The sequence below is a fragment of the Microtus pennsylvanicus genome, chromosome 1, assembly GCF_037038515.1.
Source record: "Microtus pennsylvanicus isolate mMicPen1 chromosome 1, mMicPen1.hap1, whole genome shotgun sequence".
NCBI classification, from domain to species: domain Eukaryota; kingdom Metazoa; phylum Chordata; class Mammalia; order Rodentia; family Cricetidae; genus Microtus; species Microtus pennsylvanicus.
The window spans coordinates 141,530,169-141,547,550 of record NC_134579.1 but is presented as its reverse complement, the minus strand read 5'-3'; the positions used below and the strand labels follow the sequence as shown (position 1 = coordinate 141,547,550).

Here is a 17,382-nt window from a genome sequence, read left to right as displayed (position 1 = left end):
TGTACTGGCTTTTTGGGATTCTAGTCTATTTGGATGCACACCTTCCTAAGCCTGGATAGAGGAGGGAGGGGGAAGGGTGAGTGGGGGAGCGGGAGAAAAAATGGGAGGAGGGGAAGAAGTGGAAATTTTGAATGGTATTATTTATAAAGCAATAAAAAATTTTAAAAAATTATGTCAAAAGATATGTTACTTTAGGGAAGATGTTATGCTTTTATTTCCACAGGAAATGAGAGGCTGTAGATTCATTCCGACCTCCTGAAATCCTGGTTACAGATATAAAGAAAAAACTTAAAAGAACTACAAGACATGTGATGTATATTTTACTGCTCAAACACATAACAAAAAAAATCATCTTTGGCTAACATGTGTACAATGCAGTCTATATTTATATTGTATGTTACCTTTAAAACTTTATGTATTTTTAGAACAAAGGAACCAAACACCAATGAAAATAGATGGTCCAGGCGACCCAGTACTTCAAAATGCCTCTGTTTCGGTCTCCTCAAAATTCTGCATCCAGAACAGTTTCAAGGCTGTTGGCTGAGATGATACAGCCTCACAGAAAACTCCAGTCAGGACTGAACCATAATCCTCAATTTTCTCAGGGTCCCTCAAATATAACAGTGGCCACAGATAACAGAAAATAGTCCAGAGAACTATGCCCATATACAGATGCTATTATTATTTAAGAGGGGTTGGTTACAAGTTGTTATTGGTAATAGTCAGGAAAAAAAGCTGCTCAAGCGAGTTAGATTCAATAATCTTGTTCTGAGGAGAAAAAGGGGAATATTGAAAGGATAAAAGGGTAGATTATTAAATCTACTTATAAACAAAAAAATTAACTAATCTCAATATTTTACACTGGCATAGATTTTGGTTTATAGATACAAATTTAAGGTTAATTTTGTTACACTGTACATATGTTTCTACTCTTGTTTACAGTATTGTGTTTATGTGGCTCATAAATGTATAATGTATAATTAGGAAGTAGATTAATAGTTAATCATCTATAATAGTCAAACTTATAGTAATGTTAGATATGTTTTCAAGGCTAAACAGATATATTTAGACAGATGGTCTTCAAACACTCAGAGATCTATAAAATATGGCATCTATAATGTTTTAATAACATAATACTTTTCTTTTTTTTTTTTTTTTTTTTTTTTTTTTTTTTTTAAAAATCATTTATTTATTTATTATACATACAATATTCTGTCTGTGTATATGTCTGCAGGCCAGAAGAGGGCACCAGACCTCACTACAGATGGTTGTGAGCCACCATGTGGTTGCTGGGAATTGAACTCAGGACCTTTGGAAGAGCAGGCAATGCTCTTAACCACTGAGCCATCTCTCCAGCCCCCACATAATACTTTTCTTGACAATGAGACACATCTGCTCCTGGCAGCACCAATTTACTTCAGAGAAGATAATGGGTATCAAAAAACTCCATATGGAGTTTGCTTTCTTTGTGGCAAAAGCTACCCATTTGGGCAAGAAATTGCCCTTCCCTCAATTACTGATAGTTTACTGTTCAAACTAGCCCAGCAGGATGCAAAAGAACATGACTGCCAGACTTTGCCAAGCCCAGGTAGGACAGCCCTTCAAAACTCCCTGTTTCTCAAAAAACTGTTTAACCCATAGGCCAAAGTTAGATGCCCCAACATTATAAAAAACCTAGGGTGACTGTCCATGTCCCTGTTGTTGGATAACATTTCACCCTTCTGGAGATAAAGACTAGATAGTCATATTTAACTATGACTAAGAAAAACTCTAACTATAAAGTTTTCCTTAATTACGATAGAAGATAAGTTAGGTATAAAACTTCAGAGTCACAAAGATAATAATATATTATTATATAATAAAATATTTTCCCCAAACGCAAATGGACTAGATATTGTAGTTTTAATTCTTACTTAATAACTGTTTTGTTGTATATAATTTTACTATGCTAAACTTTCCTTTTTTATTTAGACAAAAAGGGGGGAACACTGGGGAATATTCCTTTACACTATGTGAATATATGTCACTGTGATTGATTTAATAAACAAGCTGACTGGTCAATAGCTGAACAGAACTAAACTGAGGATGGGAACAAGAAGGGTGGAGAACAACAAATGTTCTCATATCACATACATACTTGAATATTTGGGGAGCTCACACAACTTTGCAACAAAATCAATTACAGCCATTTCTACCGGGCTATTGAGGTGACCATGAAGAGAAGCACAAACAGCAGGTGACAATTTTAAAAGGTGGTTACTTGTATCTAATTGGCATCTTTTGTAAATCTATTTAGTATTTTGTCTCTAAAGATCCCTCTGATGGTGGTGATGCATGCCTTTAATCCCAGCACTCCGGAGGCAGAGGCAGGTAGATCTCTGTGAGTTCAAGGCCAAGCTGGTCTACAAGAGCTAGTTCCAGGAGACTGGAGAGATGGCTCAGTGGTTAAGAGCACTGGCTGCTCTTCCAGAGGTCCTGAGTTCAATTCCCAGCAACCATATAGTGGCTCACAACCATCTGAAATGAGATCTGGCACCCTCTTCTGGCATGTTGTATATCTTAAAAAAAAAAAGAGCTAGTTCCAGGACAGGCTCCAAAGCTACAGAGAAACCCTATCTCAAAGATCTCAGGAGTCCCAGGGTTTACCAGAGGGAACCAGTAGTGTCTCCAAATAGACACTTGGTTCAATCAAAGGCCACAGGTCCAGGCCAGTGACATTAGCTAGGGTGAAGTGGACTTAAGCTAATATGGGCTACTTTGTTATCGCAATTCTCAGTCTTGTCTAGTCAACAAGAAGACTGACAGCGCAGCCTGGTATGGGGACACAGGCATATAACTCAAGGACAGCCTGGACAACATGGTGAGCCCCTGACTCAAAATAAAATTAGGCGGGCACTTGGGAGGCAGAGGCAGGCGGATCTCTGTGAGTATTAGGCCAGAGTGAGTTCCCGGACAGGTTCCAAAAGCTTCAGAGAAGGCCTGGAACTGATCCCAGAGACAGGTACACTTTCAACTCCAACTTATACAGGAAGCCCGCCAGAGTGTAGGGCATCTGCCTAGTCACTAAACCAGAAGAAGCAAGCCTCTGAAACACGAAGGCAGCCCCATCATTTCACTGCCTCAGCAATGGAGGTGGGTGGGTAGGGGTACAAATCTGTCACTCAAGGAGGAGCCACCAGGGACAGACCTAAGTTCCATAAGAGAACATGCAGCACAGCTGGCAAGCAGGGCCTCAGACTTGGGGCCCACCTCACCCTGGGGACAGGCTGCTGTGGCTCTCACAGAGACACTGAGAAATCTGATGCCAAGCATCAGGTGACACCACCAGGAGGCTTGAGCTCACTTGTATACAGGTGCAAGGATGTGGATGGAATGCAGGATCAGCCTGGCACAAGGGGGCAGCAGCATCTCAAGCCATCCCTAGCAGCTGGGAGCTGGTAGGAAATGGGCATCCTGTAAGGGTTCCCACCAGAGAATAATACTGAATGTGGAATGTACACAGCCCAGAAGCAGGGCTACTCACTAACCTGCACCCTAACTCCATGCTGTCCTCACTGAGAACAAGGAACAACCTCCCTGGTCCCTGGTCCCTACCATGGACAAGGAGATCTGGAGGCAGGCTCAGAAAGTGCTATCTCACCTGGGAGGTCTCAGTTAGGGCCTGGCTGGGTATTAATGAGCCCAGAGGTGATCCCCGGACACCACCCTGAGAGCCCCCACACTTGGCAACGTAGATACTATGTTGCTATTATGGAACAAAGAGGAAGAGGCCAGCTGGCAAATGGAGCAGGGCTGGTCCCCCAGGCAACCACTATAGGGAGCAGGTCTTCCCCTTCCTTTAGCAGGCACCAAACGCCAGCCCCGTGGGGGCCTCAGAGTGGGGAACAGAGGACCGCACAGCAGCTGGCAGTAGCAATCCTTAGAATGGCCTGTTGCAGGATGGGGGTGGCAGAGGGAGGGGCGTGGTGGAGAGGAACCACAGAGGCAGGGAGCAAAAGCAGCACTGCTGAGGTTCTAGGGAGGACTCTCTTCTGTGGGGACAGAGGAGGCCACCTCATGTGAGGCTTGGTTTTGGTGGCTACCAAGTGGCCTGAGGCACGGGTGAGGAGCAGGCCTGGAAGAGCCCACAGAAGCCTTGGCAGTTCCAATAGGCCCACTTCCAGGGCCGAGAGGGAAAGTCCTGAACTTCAGGCCCAGCTGCATCTACGCCAGGAAGTGCTTCTTGCCAGCCAGGTGGCAGGGCCAGGCTTGTAGAACACTGTTGCTGCAGCAGGTGAACATGCGCATGGACACAGCCATGTCAAGCAGCCTTAAGAGCGCCCTCTGTGAACACTTGGGTCAACTCCACAAACACTTACACTTCAGAGATGGAGCAAAACTGAATTCTTTTTTTTTTTTTTTTTTGGTTTTTTTAAGACAGGGTTTCTCTGTAGCTTTGGAGGAGTCTGTCCTGGAACTAGTTCTTGTAGATTAGGCTGGCCTTGAACTCACAGAGATTTGCCTGCCTCTGCCTCCGGAGTACTGGGATTAAAGGCGTGCACCACTAGTACCCAGCGCAAAACTGAACTCTATGCTCAAATGAAAACTGTATTCATGGGGCTAGAGAGATGGCTCAGCGGTTAAGAGCACTGACTGCTCTTCCAGAGAACCTGGGTTCAAGTCCTAGCACCCACATGGCAGCTGACAACTGTAACTCCAAGATCTGACATCCTCACACCGACATACATGTAGCAAAACACGAATGCAAATAAAATAAAAATAAATTATATATGTAAAAAAGAAAACTGTATTCACGGTTGGGCATTTAAAGGATGGCGCATGCCTTTAATCCCAGCAGAGGCAGAGACAGGCGGATCTCTGAGTTCGAGGCCAGCCTGGTCAACAAAGTTCCAGGAGCCAGGACTGTTACACAGAGAAACTGTCTTGAGGGGGAAACTTTATTTACAAACTCCAGCAACTGGGCACATCCGTAGTTTAGTCATCTCTGGAAAGAAATACAGGGGGCTGCTTCCTAGGGAGGTCAGCCAGACAGGATTAAGCGTGACAGAGAAAAGACACTCTATGTAGTGTCAGGTACCAAAGAAACCTGCTTTCTCTCAGCACTTCTCACCACACCTCCACCCTAAACCTCTCCAAGGGCTGGGCTTTCCCCTCCCTCCAGCTTCAGAGTCTTTGTTCTCTCTCCTCTTCCTCTTCTGTCCCTCTCCCTCCCAGAGTGCCAGTCTCTTCAGCTGGCCATGTTCAGTCTGGACTCTTCCAGATACCTCTGGCTGCATTCTCCCTCCCGTCTTCTCCAACCACACGCGGCAGTGATCACATCCTCATTTTCACTCATATCGCCCTAGTTATCAAGAAACACAGAGGTGATTCCCCCACCTCAGTCTCCTAAATCCTGGGACTATAGGTGTGTACCACCGGGCTGGTCTAGGTTCCCAGCACTGACATGGGGGGCGGGGAGCTGAGGCAGAAGGATTAACTTGAATTCCTGGCTAGTCAAGGAGACTGTGGTAGCTAAAGTTGTGTTTTAGGTTTAAATTACTGTTTAATTGCTCTATAAAACAAACAAACAAATACCCACCTCTAACCTGTAAGCCCCACTAGCCCAAGGATAGATAAATTCCTGGAGTACTGGGGGCTGTAGTTCAGTAAGATAACAAGCCCTGTACATTTTTTTTTCTTTTTTGCTTCTGCAAACAAGCTTGATTGCACCAACTGCACAGGACGTACTTGACCACACACAAGCAGGAGGTGCATAGGCAGGAGTAATCAGGATGTATGCTTGCCCCTGACTGGACAAAGTGGGGTTTGCCCTTATAAGCCTCTGATTAATGTGATTTGGTGCCATTCTCTGGAAATCCTGGGTATGGACCTGGCCAGTATTTAAAACACCTTGCTTCAAATTTGTCTCAAAAACTGTCATAGTTGGGCTGGAGAGATGGCTCAGCGGTTAAGAGCATTGCCTGCTCTTCCAAAGGTCCTGAGTTCAATTCCCAGCAACCACATGGTGGCTCACAACCATCTGTAATGAGGTCTGGTGCCCTCTTCTGGCCTGCAGTCATACACAGAGACAGAACATTGTATACATAATAAATAAATATTTAGAAAAAAAAACTGTCATAGTGGTTTTATCCTCACCTGGTGGGATCAACAACTTCACATCAGTAAACTAGGGAGAACAGAAAAACCAACGTCCTGGGCCCAGCCCAGAGCTGCTGTCAAGAGGCCAGGCTCTTGGCAGAGTGTCTGAGATGCGATACAGAAAGGGGAGGCGCATGGTGGGGCTCCAGGGGAGGGAGGAAGGTGGGGTGCAGTAGGGCACCATTCTCAGTGGAGGCCCAGGTTCCTCAGCAAGCCCTTCAGGCTGGGACTGCTCTCTGCCCGCGGCCTTGGCTTCCCTAGGCCATACAGAGCACACCCTGCCTCTCCCAGGAGCACCTGCACACTCTGCCCTCAGTAGGTGTGCAGTGGGAGTTAGAAACACCAGGGCTCCTCGCCTGCCGCAGGGTGAGGGAACACAAGAACAGAGTGGGCAAGTCCTGAACAGTATGGCAACACTCCCAGCTGGGTGGGTCTCAAAACAGCAGTGCTGAGACTGAGTACTTGCCTCCTGTGAGCTGTCTCCTCTGGGAGTGCCAGGATGGCTGCCAGTGGCACTGCAAATGGGAGATATCCGTAGCCTCCAGCAAAAGAGAGCCACTTCCTAACACACACTGGGCTGGGTCTATAGGAACCTGGCATGGGCCACTTCTGGAACCCCAAGGACAAAGGGAAGTGGAGCAGTGCGGAGGACTGCTGTGGCCAGGATGCAAGTCCTTGGTGGGGAGGCTCTCTTCTAACTCCCACCCCAGGCTTCTGACTCTCAATACTGACTGTCCATTACTTTTTTTAAACCAGTAGCCATGAACCCACTGCCTCTGAGGCTGGCCTTGGGTTCCTAATCCTGCCTTCACACCTGGGTACTACATCTTATAAGGGAGAAGGTTGAGCTATTACCTCTACTTGCAGGGTGGGCTAACAATCAGAAGCTGGGCAGACTGGAGAAAACAGGTAGTAACCCTTTCATTTGGTAAAGCCAGTCCAGGGTACAGAGCCTCTGATCCAGATCCCAATCCTGTGTGTACACTGAAGACTCATCTGCCCAGGCTAAAGGAAAAGGTAACTTACCACACCATGTCTGTTCACATCAACCAGCACCAAGGAGGCCATCACTCATGGCATGATGGCTGTTGAGGTGCCATGGAGGATGAGCCCCGGTAACAATGTCTGAGACTGGGTAAAGGTAGAGCAAGAGCAGATACCAACAACGACCATCAGGAGCACTGACAACGCTTCAGCCTCACTGCTGCCACCCTGTCCAAAAGCTCCCCAGCCCTGCCCAAGTACTGGGTGCCCCGGAAAATGAGAGACCCCAGGATCTCCTCTAGGAAGGCAAGCCTACCTGCTCTATCATTATTGTGTGCAATCATGATTGATGCTGCACATGGCCACTGTGGTGACCAGTCCCCTGCACACAGACTGACGTGACAAAATAAGGTGTGGCCTGAGCTGGGGAGGGGCTTCATTTCCTCAACAGGAGCATCTTGCTCTCCTTCCTAGTTCCAGGGCAATCTCCAAATCTACAAAGAAACCTTGCCTTGAAAAACCAAAGAGAGTTGGTTTTCTCCTTCCACCTGGTAGGTTTTGAGGATCAAACTCAAGTCAATGGGCTTGGCAGCAAATGACTTTACCCTCTAAGCCATCTTGTGTGCCTTGTTTTACTTCCCCCCCCCAAGATAGGGTTTCTCTGTGTAGTTTTGGAGCCTGCCCTGGAACTCACTCTGTAGACCAGGCTGGCTTTTAACTCACAGAGATGTGCCTGCCTCTGCCTCGAGTGCTGGGATTAAAGGCGTGCTCCACCAACGACTGGCTCTTGTTCTAATTTTTCAAGTTATTTAAAATAATTTAGGAGCTAGAGAGATGGCTCAGTGGTTAAGAGTATTTGCTGCTCTTTCAAAGGCCTAGACTTCAATTCCCAGGGCACACATGGGTCCATAATTATAATGCCAGTTCCAAGGGACTCAGTGTCCTCTTCTGGCCTCGACAAGCACACCATCGCATATAGCATATGGTCGCATAATCACATACACAGAAATTAAAGATAAACCTTGCTTTTTCTCAGTGGCCACTGTTGGAGGCACAAAGTTCTTTGTGCCCAGAGCACTAGGGAACTGAACAAGGAATGTTAAACATGCAGGGGCCTCCCTCAAGAAGGAGATAAGCCGGGCGGTGGTGGCGCTCGCCTTTAATCCTAGCACTTGGGAGGCAGAGGCAGGTGGATCTCTGTGAGTTCGAGACCAGCCTGGTCTACAAGAGCTAGTTCCAGGACAGGCTCCAAAACCACAGAGAAACCCTGTCTCGAAAAACCAAAAAAAAAAAAAAAAAAAAGAAGGAGATAAAACACCTGTTCTCCTGCCCAGAAGGCTGGGAGCGGCCTTTTTGCTATCTGGTGGCAGACCTCACCCTCCTTTTGATATAAGATCTCACCCAAATTCCCCAGAATGATTACCCAGACTCTCCCTCCCCAGATCCCAGTTAATAGAACCAATCCTGAGGGGGGCATCACTGGTATTCTACAGCCTGCTGACCTTCATGCTGTCAATCAGAGACCACACCAGATTGCAAGCCTTTTAGCTATGGAACCCTCATGGACTATAGATGTCTATGTAGACTTCAGGGTCACATGGCCTTTGTCAAAGGAGTTTCTAAGTAGTCAAACTTAAGCTTTACTGTGCACCTGAAACTGGACTGTTGTTGCCTGGAAACCTTTTCCCAAATTGTACTGTGTTTGAAATATGCTGACAGTCTGATCCAGGTGGACTAAGTCAATCTGCACAGGGTTTTTGTTCTTATCTCTCCATGGCTTGCTTCCCTGCCTAAAGGATCCTCCTTCCTGGGGCACAGGAATGGCCACCAGCAATGCTGAGAGGCAAACATCAGGTCCTCATCAGGCCGTGCTTCCAAGTCAGCATCTGCTTCCTAGCAGTGGTGATGAAGGTGAAACTGCTGGGAAAGACACTGGGACCCTCACAGGTGGGTTCAACAGTGTCACATGACCTATCCCAGCATGTGTATGTGTTGGCTTCCTTCAAATCTTCCTCTCAGGTGCCTATGGAGCTGTTGTTGATCCCTTCCCCCATATTCCTGTCTCTCACACTTCCCTTTCTGGACAGTGAGGCAGGACAGGTCTGTCCTGGCCACTGCTGCACCCTTAGCATGGGCCTGGGCACAGAACTTAAATCGGGGTGTACAAATATCTGAACAACTATGAGAACACATCTAGCACGGTGCTGGGAAGACAGTAAGGTCCCCGTGGGACTGTCACTGACCTAAAGCTTTCTACAGGCTTTCCTCTATGGCCCCAGCAGCAAGGGGATCCTCAAAGGACACAGGTGACAACAGAGGAAACAGTGACTAGTGAGGGCATGGAGTTGGGAGTCAGGCCTTGTACAGGAGGCAGGGACTTCTTGGACTACTCAGAATGGCCAGGCTTGTGTGCCCTAAGACACGTCAGCAGGGAGGAGGCTCCAGAGACAGAACGAGTGAGGTGTGGCCCAAAGGTAAGGTATGGACCACTCCCATTTACCTTGTATCCCTGATGACCAGGAGACTGCAAATGTTTCAGGCCCTGCCTCTTATTTCATGCTTGGGTCTCTATGCCCAGAAAACAAGCAAGGACAGACAGACTTCTAGAAGCAGCGAGTAAACCAGCTAACAGAGTGGCAGCAAGGGACTCAAGCTTTGTAAGCAGCAGCAGCAGCTCTCATCACAGTTCAAGGCCAAACACCTCGGTGACCAGGTGGCAGGAGAGTAGAGCAAACAGCTCCTGGATGCAGAGGGAGAGGCTCACAGCACCTGCTCCAGCCCAACTGCATCCCGGAAACCCTCCTCACACACCCACTGCTTACCCTTAAATATTTACCCAGGGCTGGGTAGCTGAGGGTGCACAGGGGACAACCTGGAGATAGGCACCAGGGAGAGAGGAATGGCAGGACCAAAGACTACTCTGCGGAGCAGATGGTGGGAGCTAGCCTCCCAAGGGTTCACATTAGGGTGTCGCGGGCAGGGCTAGGGATGCAAGTATAAGGAGTAGGCTGCAGCCCAGGGCGGCTCATCCATTCAGACCTGGAATTGGAACTATCCCTCACTTTATCCATGAGCAAAGTAGATGCACGGCCCCAGGAGGTAAAACTGTAACAGGCTCTGGAGGGCTCAGTTGCCTAGAGAGACAGGATGGCCTGCAACCTTCCCTCATCTGCAAAATGGGGCAAAAACATCACACCCCCTACACATGTGGATGCCTAGAACTGGCTGCTACACAGAGGGCTGAGCCACAAGCTACACACAGCTCACACCCATGTCAGCTACTAATGTACTTGTGCGAAGTCTGGGTGGGGGCAGGGCTGGGGAGCAGCTCAGTCAGTAAAATGCTTGCTGGCAAGCACGAGGACCTGGGCTCAATCTCTAGACTAATGTTAAAAAGCTGGGGTGAGCTGGATATGGCTCGCCTCACAAGCATTAGGGCCGGAACCTGGATCATGGCACTCACACAGAACTGCACAGATGTGACGGGTACTTCTAATCCTTTACTCAGGAAGCAGAGATGTACATCCCTGGTGCCAGCTGGCATCTGGACTAGCTGGAGTCGGTGAGTCAACTTCAGGCTTCACAAACACAGTGCATGCGTGCGCACACACACACACAAACCCCAAATGTTGGGTATGGCAGCATGCCTTTGTAATCCCAGTGCTGAGGAGGCAGAGATAAGCAGACAGTAGGGCTCACTGGCCACCCAACCTAGCCTACTTTTCACATTTCAGGCCAATGAAAACCAGGTACACACCTTTAGTCCCAGCACTCAGGAGGCAGAGGCAGGTGGAGCTTTGTGAGTTCAAGGCCAGCCTGGTCTACAAAGCAAGTTCTAAGACAGGCTCCAAAGCTACACAGAGAAACCCTGTCTCAAAAAAACAAAAGCAAAAAAGGTAGCCAGCACCTGAGGTTGTATCTGCGCGCTGCCCCCAAACCCGTTGCCAGTCATCTAAGGCCCATGGCAGCCCTAACTACTCCTGTAGGGTTCTATGCAATGACACTGGTCCTGTCCACCTTCAGTAAGGGGGTGCAGAGCAACCTGTCATCCCCTCTTGCTTCTGTGGCCTGGGGCCTCTCACTTCTAGATGGCAGTCTTGCCAGGATAGGTAGTCAGAAGTGGACAGTGACCCATCACCTCTGGGCTCTGACAGCAGGGCCCTGTCTTCTCTCTTTGCCAGACCTCAGCACAGACACCATAGGAGCTCAGATCTTTAGAAAATGGCTGAGCTTGAGGCTCATGTATTCCTTGATCCAGATCTAACTCCAAGGAAAATAGGACAGTGAAACCCATTTCTTCTCTTAATCCCACACCTCACCAGAAAACCTACTGTGCCCCATAAGGTGTCGTGGCAGGCAATATCTATACGGCACTCCCAGTCAGTGATGACCCGCGATGCAGTCCAGAAAAGCACCTAACATGGTTTAGGGTTAAGGAAGGACAGGCCACCAGAGGAAGAGGTTGGTGTCTCAGGGGCCCAGGAGGGAGCAGGTGCCCTGCTAAGTCCAGCTGAAGAAAAGGCAGGTGGGCCTGAGGCAGCATAGAAAGATAGGAAAATGGGGGCATGGGAAGGGAAAGGAGCCCCTCATGCTGGAGCCTGAGTGAGGTCACTTGACAGCTGAGAGTCAAGAATTCCAACATAACATGTGGTGGCACAGGCCAGGAAGGTGGCTCAATAAAGGTGCCTGTCAGGCAAGCCTGACAATTAGAATTCGGTCCCAGGCCCAGCTAATAGTGGAATGAAAGTATAGAGATGCCACAAAGCATCTGATGTGTACCATGCATGTGCCTCCACATCATACACACATACTGTATTAATACAATTATAAACACTGAAAAGAAAACAACTCCAACACGAGTCACCATGCAAAGCTGGCACTTTTTTTTAAAAATATTTATTTCTTTATTATGTATACAATGTTCTGTCTGTGTGTATGTCTGCAGGCCAGAAGAGGGCATCAGATCTCATTACAGATGGTTGTGAGCCACCATGTGGTTGCTGGGAATTGAACTCAGGACCTTTGGAAGAGCAAGCAATGCTCTTAACCTCTGAGCCATCTCTCCAGCCCCAAGCTGGCACTTCTTTACATGCGGTATTTCAAAAAGAAATAAGCTGAGGCCTAAGCATCCCCTGTGTGTGACCTCACTCCTGTCCAAACCAACACCCTCAGGACCCGTGCAGTGGTCACGTCTCACTCCCTTGAGCAGCTTTCACGACCCTGCATTTCTTAGCAGCTTAAGATCCTAGCCAGTGCACCTTAGAAGACTGCCATTATCTCATTAGCAAAAAGGAAGATGGAGGGCCCTTTAGGGACCCCTTTCAGCTCACCACAAACAGATAAACGGCTATTGCTAAATCACTTTAAAAGAAAGACTTACTGTTTAAAATTCTGTGTGCTTGTAATTTTGGTACATGGGTCCCACATGACTGCATGTACCTTAACGGGCAGAGACTTCAGATCCCCAGAGTTGGATTTTGAAACCCTTCTAAGCTGGGAGCTTAAGGCAGGTTCTCTGGAAGAGCAGTATGTGCTCTTAACCACTGAGCCATCTCTCCAGTTCATGCTGAAAACTTAAAAGAAAATTTTGTACAGAGAAATCCTGTCTCAAAAACAAACACACACAACAATGACAAAAAATTGCTAGGCAGGGGCTAGAGAGATGGCTCAGAGGTTAAGAGCACTGGTTGCTCTTCCAGAGGTCCTGAGTTCAATTCCCAGCAACCATATGGTGGCTCACAACCATCTGTAATTTGATCTGGTTCCCTCTTCTGGCCTGCAGACAGAACACTGTATAAATAATAAATAAATAAATTTAAAAAAATTGCTAGGCAGTGGTGGTGCACGCTGCGTTGAATCTTAGCACTTGGGAGACAGAGGCAGGTGGGTCTCTGAATTCGAGACCAGCCTGGTCTACAGAGCAAGTTCTAGGATAGTCAGGTCTACACAGAGAAAACCCAGTTTCAAAAACCAAAATGTATGTATATGTTGTGATTTATGTCCCATACATGTGCAGGAGATCACAGAGGTCAGAAGAGGGCACCAAATCTGCCTGGAACTGGAGTTACAGGCAATTGTGAGCAGAACGATGTGGGTGCTAGGTATCAAACCCAGGTCCAGCTGGAAAAGGTGCTAACTGTTGAGCCATCTCTCCAGTCCCTAACCATTCATTCCTCTTCTTAAAGGATCTTCAGTAATCACTTAACTCTACATCTGTGTAACCCGTTTCCTGTAACTCTCTTAAAACATCTGATGCTGAGTCTGAGGCCAGGCAAGTACCACATCACAAGGCCAGCCTATTTGTTATGTTGAGACAGGGTCTTATTATGTAGCTCTGACTGTCTGCAACCCACTATGTACACCAGGCTGGCCTTGAGATCTGCCTGCCTCTACCTCCTGAGTGAAGGGATCAAAGGCCTGTGTCCCTCTGTCCAGCCCCATCCCATGTTTACAATAGTTTTTGAGATAGGCTCTGGTGTTCAGGGTGACCTGGAACTCACTCTGCAGCCTCAGGAGGCTGAACTCATGATTCCTTTGTCTCAGCCTTCCAAGAAGCGGGGACTACCGGCCTGTGTCACCAGGCCTCCTCGTATTGTTGTATGATCTGTCATATGATTTGAAATTTTTGTGACTGTCCTAACAGACTTGATTTGTTCCCCTCTGTCCATTCACCTCATCAGTAATGAGTGAGTGGGTATTGGTATCTTTTAGTTCCTAAACAAAGCTGCTGGTCACAAGAGATGCTGGTGTCAACTGGTCAGGGGGCTGAGGCAGGATTTCAGAGAGTTCAAGGCCAGCCTAGGCTACAGAGTGAGACTCTCAATCCAAAAACAAACCCCACCCTCCCCCAAGACACCCCAATGCAATCAGCATTCACTCACTCACTGAAAACAGCCACAGGAGTCCAGCATACTCTGCTTACTTTGGTGACCATGACCATGGAGCCTGGGCCCACTCAAGCCTCAGTCCACAAACACAAACTGAACCCAGGGCTTCAAATGCTCCCACCCTTTGACCTTGTAAAGCCATCTACGAACTTGTGGGAAAGCCATTCAGGAGGTACAGGAAGATTTAGGGACAATCAGCATTGGTTGTTTCTGTGGCTTAAAAATGGGAAGATATTGGCTCAGCAATGAGGAAACGGAAACAGCTGGGTGAGTTACCACAGCCCACGATGAATTTTAAAGCATGCTTTTTTTTTTGGGGGGGGGGTCAAGTTCTGTAAACCAGGTTGTTTTTAAACTGTGGCAATCCCCCTGCCTCAGCCTCCTGAATGCTGGGATGACAGGAATGAACCACCACATCTGGTTGACTCCTGAGTTTTGAGTCAGAGCTCACTTAGCCCAGGCTGGCCTGGATTCTCCTATCTCCACTCCCAAAAGTGGGGATCACAGGCATGTGCTATCATGTTGGGCCTTTCAGCCATGCTTTTTTAAAAATGGGAAGAGAGGTTGCCCTCGTGGGACGTGCTTTCAATTCAAGAAATCATGAGAAAGAGGCAGGTAGATTTCTTTGACTTTGAGGCCAACACAATCTACAACCAGGGCTGCATAATAAGAGCCTGCCTCAAGGTGTAAAAACATTCAAAATGGAAGACACCACAAGAAGGAGCAGTTCTGAACTTTTCCTGCCACAGACTGGCAGTGTCATCTGCATCTCTGTGTGGCTGGCTGCTATCCAGAGATGCTGGGAGGAAACAACACCCGCCTCACAATAACCTGGTACCCAGGTATATACAGAGAACTTGGACAGACAGTGTTGTGTCTTCTGACAACACAACTTATAAATGGGCAAAGATGTGAAAAGCACAAATTTCTCCACTGAAGATGGTCAGGCATCTTAAAAAAGCACACACAAAGCTCATGAACCATCAAAAAACACAAATCAAGAGCACAGTGAAGCCTGGAGCCATGGCATACACTTGTAATCCCAGTATAGGAGGCAGAGGAAGATGGATTCACTTAATGAGGTCAACCTTGGCTAAGAGACTTTTTTTTTTTTTTTTTTGGTTTTTCGAGACAGGGTTTCTCTGTAGCCTGTCCTGGAACTAGCTCTTGTAGACCAGGCTGGCCTTGAACTCAACAGAGATCCGTCTTTGCCTCTTGAGTACTGGGATTAAAGCTGTGTGCCACCACTGACTGGTAGCTAAGAGACTCTTAACAGAACAGGACAGAACACAATGAGGTTCCATTTCTTGCCCCAGGGCAGAACCACAATCAGAAGGACAGACAGCTTCAGGAGTTATTGTCCTTCATACACTGCCAGGGAGAGGTCACTTGGCAGGGGCTGTGACAAGAAGACTGTGTAGCCATTCCTCAAGCAGTTCTAGGCTGCCTAGTTGCCCACAGGTCCTCTCCTGGGGAGGTGAAAACTGGGTCTTTGGTGGAGCAGTGTCAGACCTCAGTTCTGGCTCTGGGGCTGTGTACACAGGGGAGCCAGTAGAATGCAGAGGGACTTACAGGACAGGGTTGGCGGGGAAAGGGCTGGAGCTGGGCAGCTGCTGCCCTGAGTGATGCTGGAGGGCAGCGAGAGTTGGATCTCTGCCCTACAGGTGGACCAACCAAGGTGGAGTTCCCAGAACCTCCTCCCAGGGAAGGACTGGAACCACATACTGGCAAAGGGCCTTGAACACTACCTACCTTGTTGCAGTGGGCCAGCACCCTGACCTCTAACACAGGGCAAATTAAGAACAGACGGCCTGTTTCTTGGCACCTCAGGTCTAAACTACATTCCTAGAAGCATGGTGAGATGCCAGAGGAAGGCTGGGTAACCTGTCTACAGTCTTTTCTTGACCCATCCTGCTGTTCCTGGGGCCACTGAGATCAGCACCACTCACCACTTCCTTCCCCCAATGTCCTATCAAGTTCTGGCTAAAGCCATGCATGGTGCCACGTGGTGTGGACTTTGGAGGAACAGTAGTATCAGAGAAAATGTACTCTGGCCTTCTGTCTGACACAGTCTCAGGTAGGAGAGCACATAAGCAGATCTACAAAGAGCCCTGGGAGCTGTGTGCACAGGGCTACCAATCAAGACAGATGCAATGTGGGGCACTCCTATACGTTCAAGCCTTAAAAGCAAGCTGGTGGTACAGGGTCAGGTGAGTCCAGTGGCAGCCAGGAAGGGAGGCAGAGACAAGTCATCCTAGACCTTGAGTAGTGGATCAAAGTGTGATCTGAGATAAAGGGAGTAACAGGTGTTTTGTTTTTCTTTTTTTATTCAATAATTTACTTAATTTTATGTACTTGATGAGACTGTATCAGATTCCCTGGAACTGAGTTACAGGCAGTTGTGAGCTGTCACGTGGGTGCTAGGAGTCCTTAAACCCGGGTCCTCTGAAAAGGCAACCAGTGCTCTTACTGCTGAGCCATCCCACCAGCCCCCAGGCTGCTTTTCAAGACCTCTGGAGTGCATGATGGGAGCATAACTTGCTTCTACTCTGAATGCAGGATGGTAGGGGCCAGAAGACTGACAAACAAAGGCATTAACAAAGTCCACCTCCAAGCGCACACATTGAGTGCCAGCGCTTGGGAGCCTAAGGCAAGAGGATCTTGAGTTCCAGGCTAACCTGGGCCACACAGTTAGACTGTCTCAAAAGGAACAGAAGGAGAGATGGCTCAGTGGTTAAGAGCATTGCCTGCTCTTCCAAAGGTTCTGAGTTCTATTCCCAGCAACCACATGGTGGCTCACAACCATCTATAATGAGGTCTGGTGCCCTCTTCTGGCCTGCAGACATACACAGACAGAATATAGTATACATAATAAATAAATAAATAAATATTTTTTAAAAAAAGGAACAGAAGGGCCAAGTATGGTTTACCAGGCTGTAATTCCGTCACTTGAGGGACAAAGGCAAGAGAGAGGAACGGGAGCTCAAAGCCATCCTCAGTTACTTATTAAAGTTTGAGGCCACCCAGGACTACAGAACTCTACCTTTAAAACAAATTGATACTCAGAAGGACACCTACAATCCTGGCACAGTTCAGACAGGAAGACTGCTAAAGCTCAAGGTCAGCTGGGAGGTGGTGGCACACACCTTTAATGCCAGCACTTAAGAGGCAGAGACAGGCAGGCAGATCTCCCCGTGATGTGAGTTGAGTTCAAGGTCAGTCTGGTATACAAAGTGAGTTCCAGGATATCCAGGGCTACACAGAGAAATACTGTCTCAAAAAAACCAAAATAAATAGATAGCTAGATAGATAGACAGACAGACAGACAAAAGTTAGAGGCCAGACTGGGATACAGTGAGACCCGGTCTAGAAA

The 17,382-nt window shown here is 47.8% G+C and overlaps 1 protein-coding gene across 2 annotated transcripts in view; it reads right to left on the bottom strand.

Moving 5' to 3' along the window:
- Positions 1-17,382, bottom strand: part of Ppp1r37 (protein phosphatase 1 regulatory subunit 37) — a 41,998-nt gene that overhangs the window by 8,622 nt on the left and 15,994 nt on the right. The gene's annotated exons all lie outside the window — the stretch shown is intronic.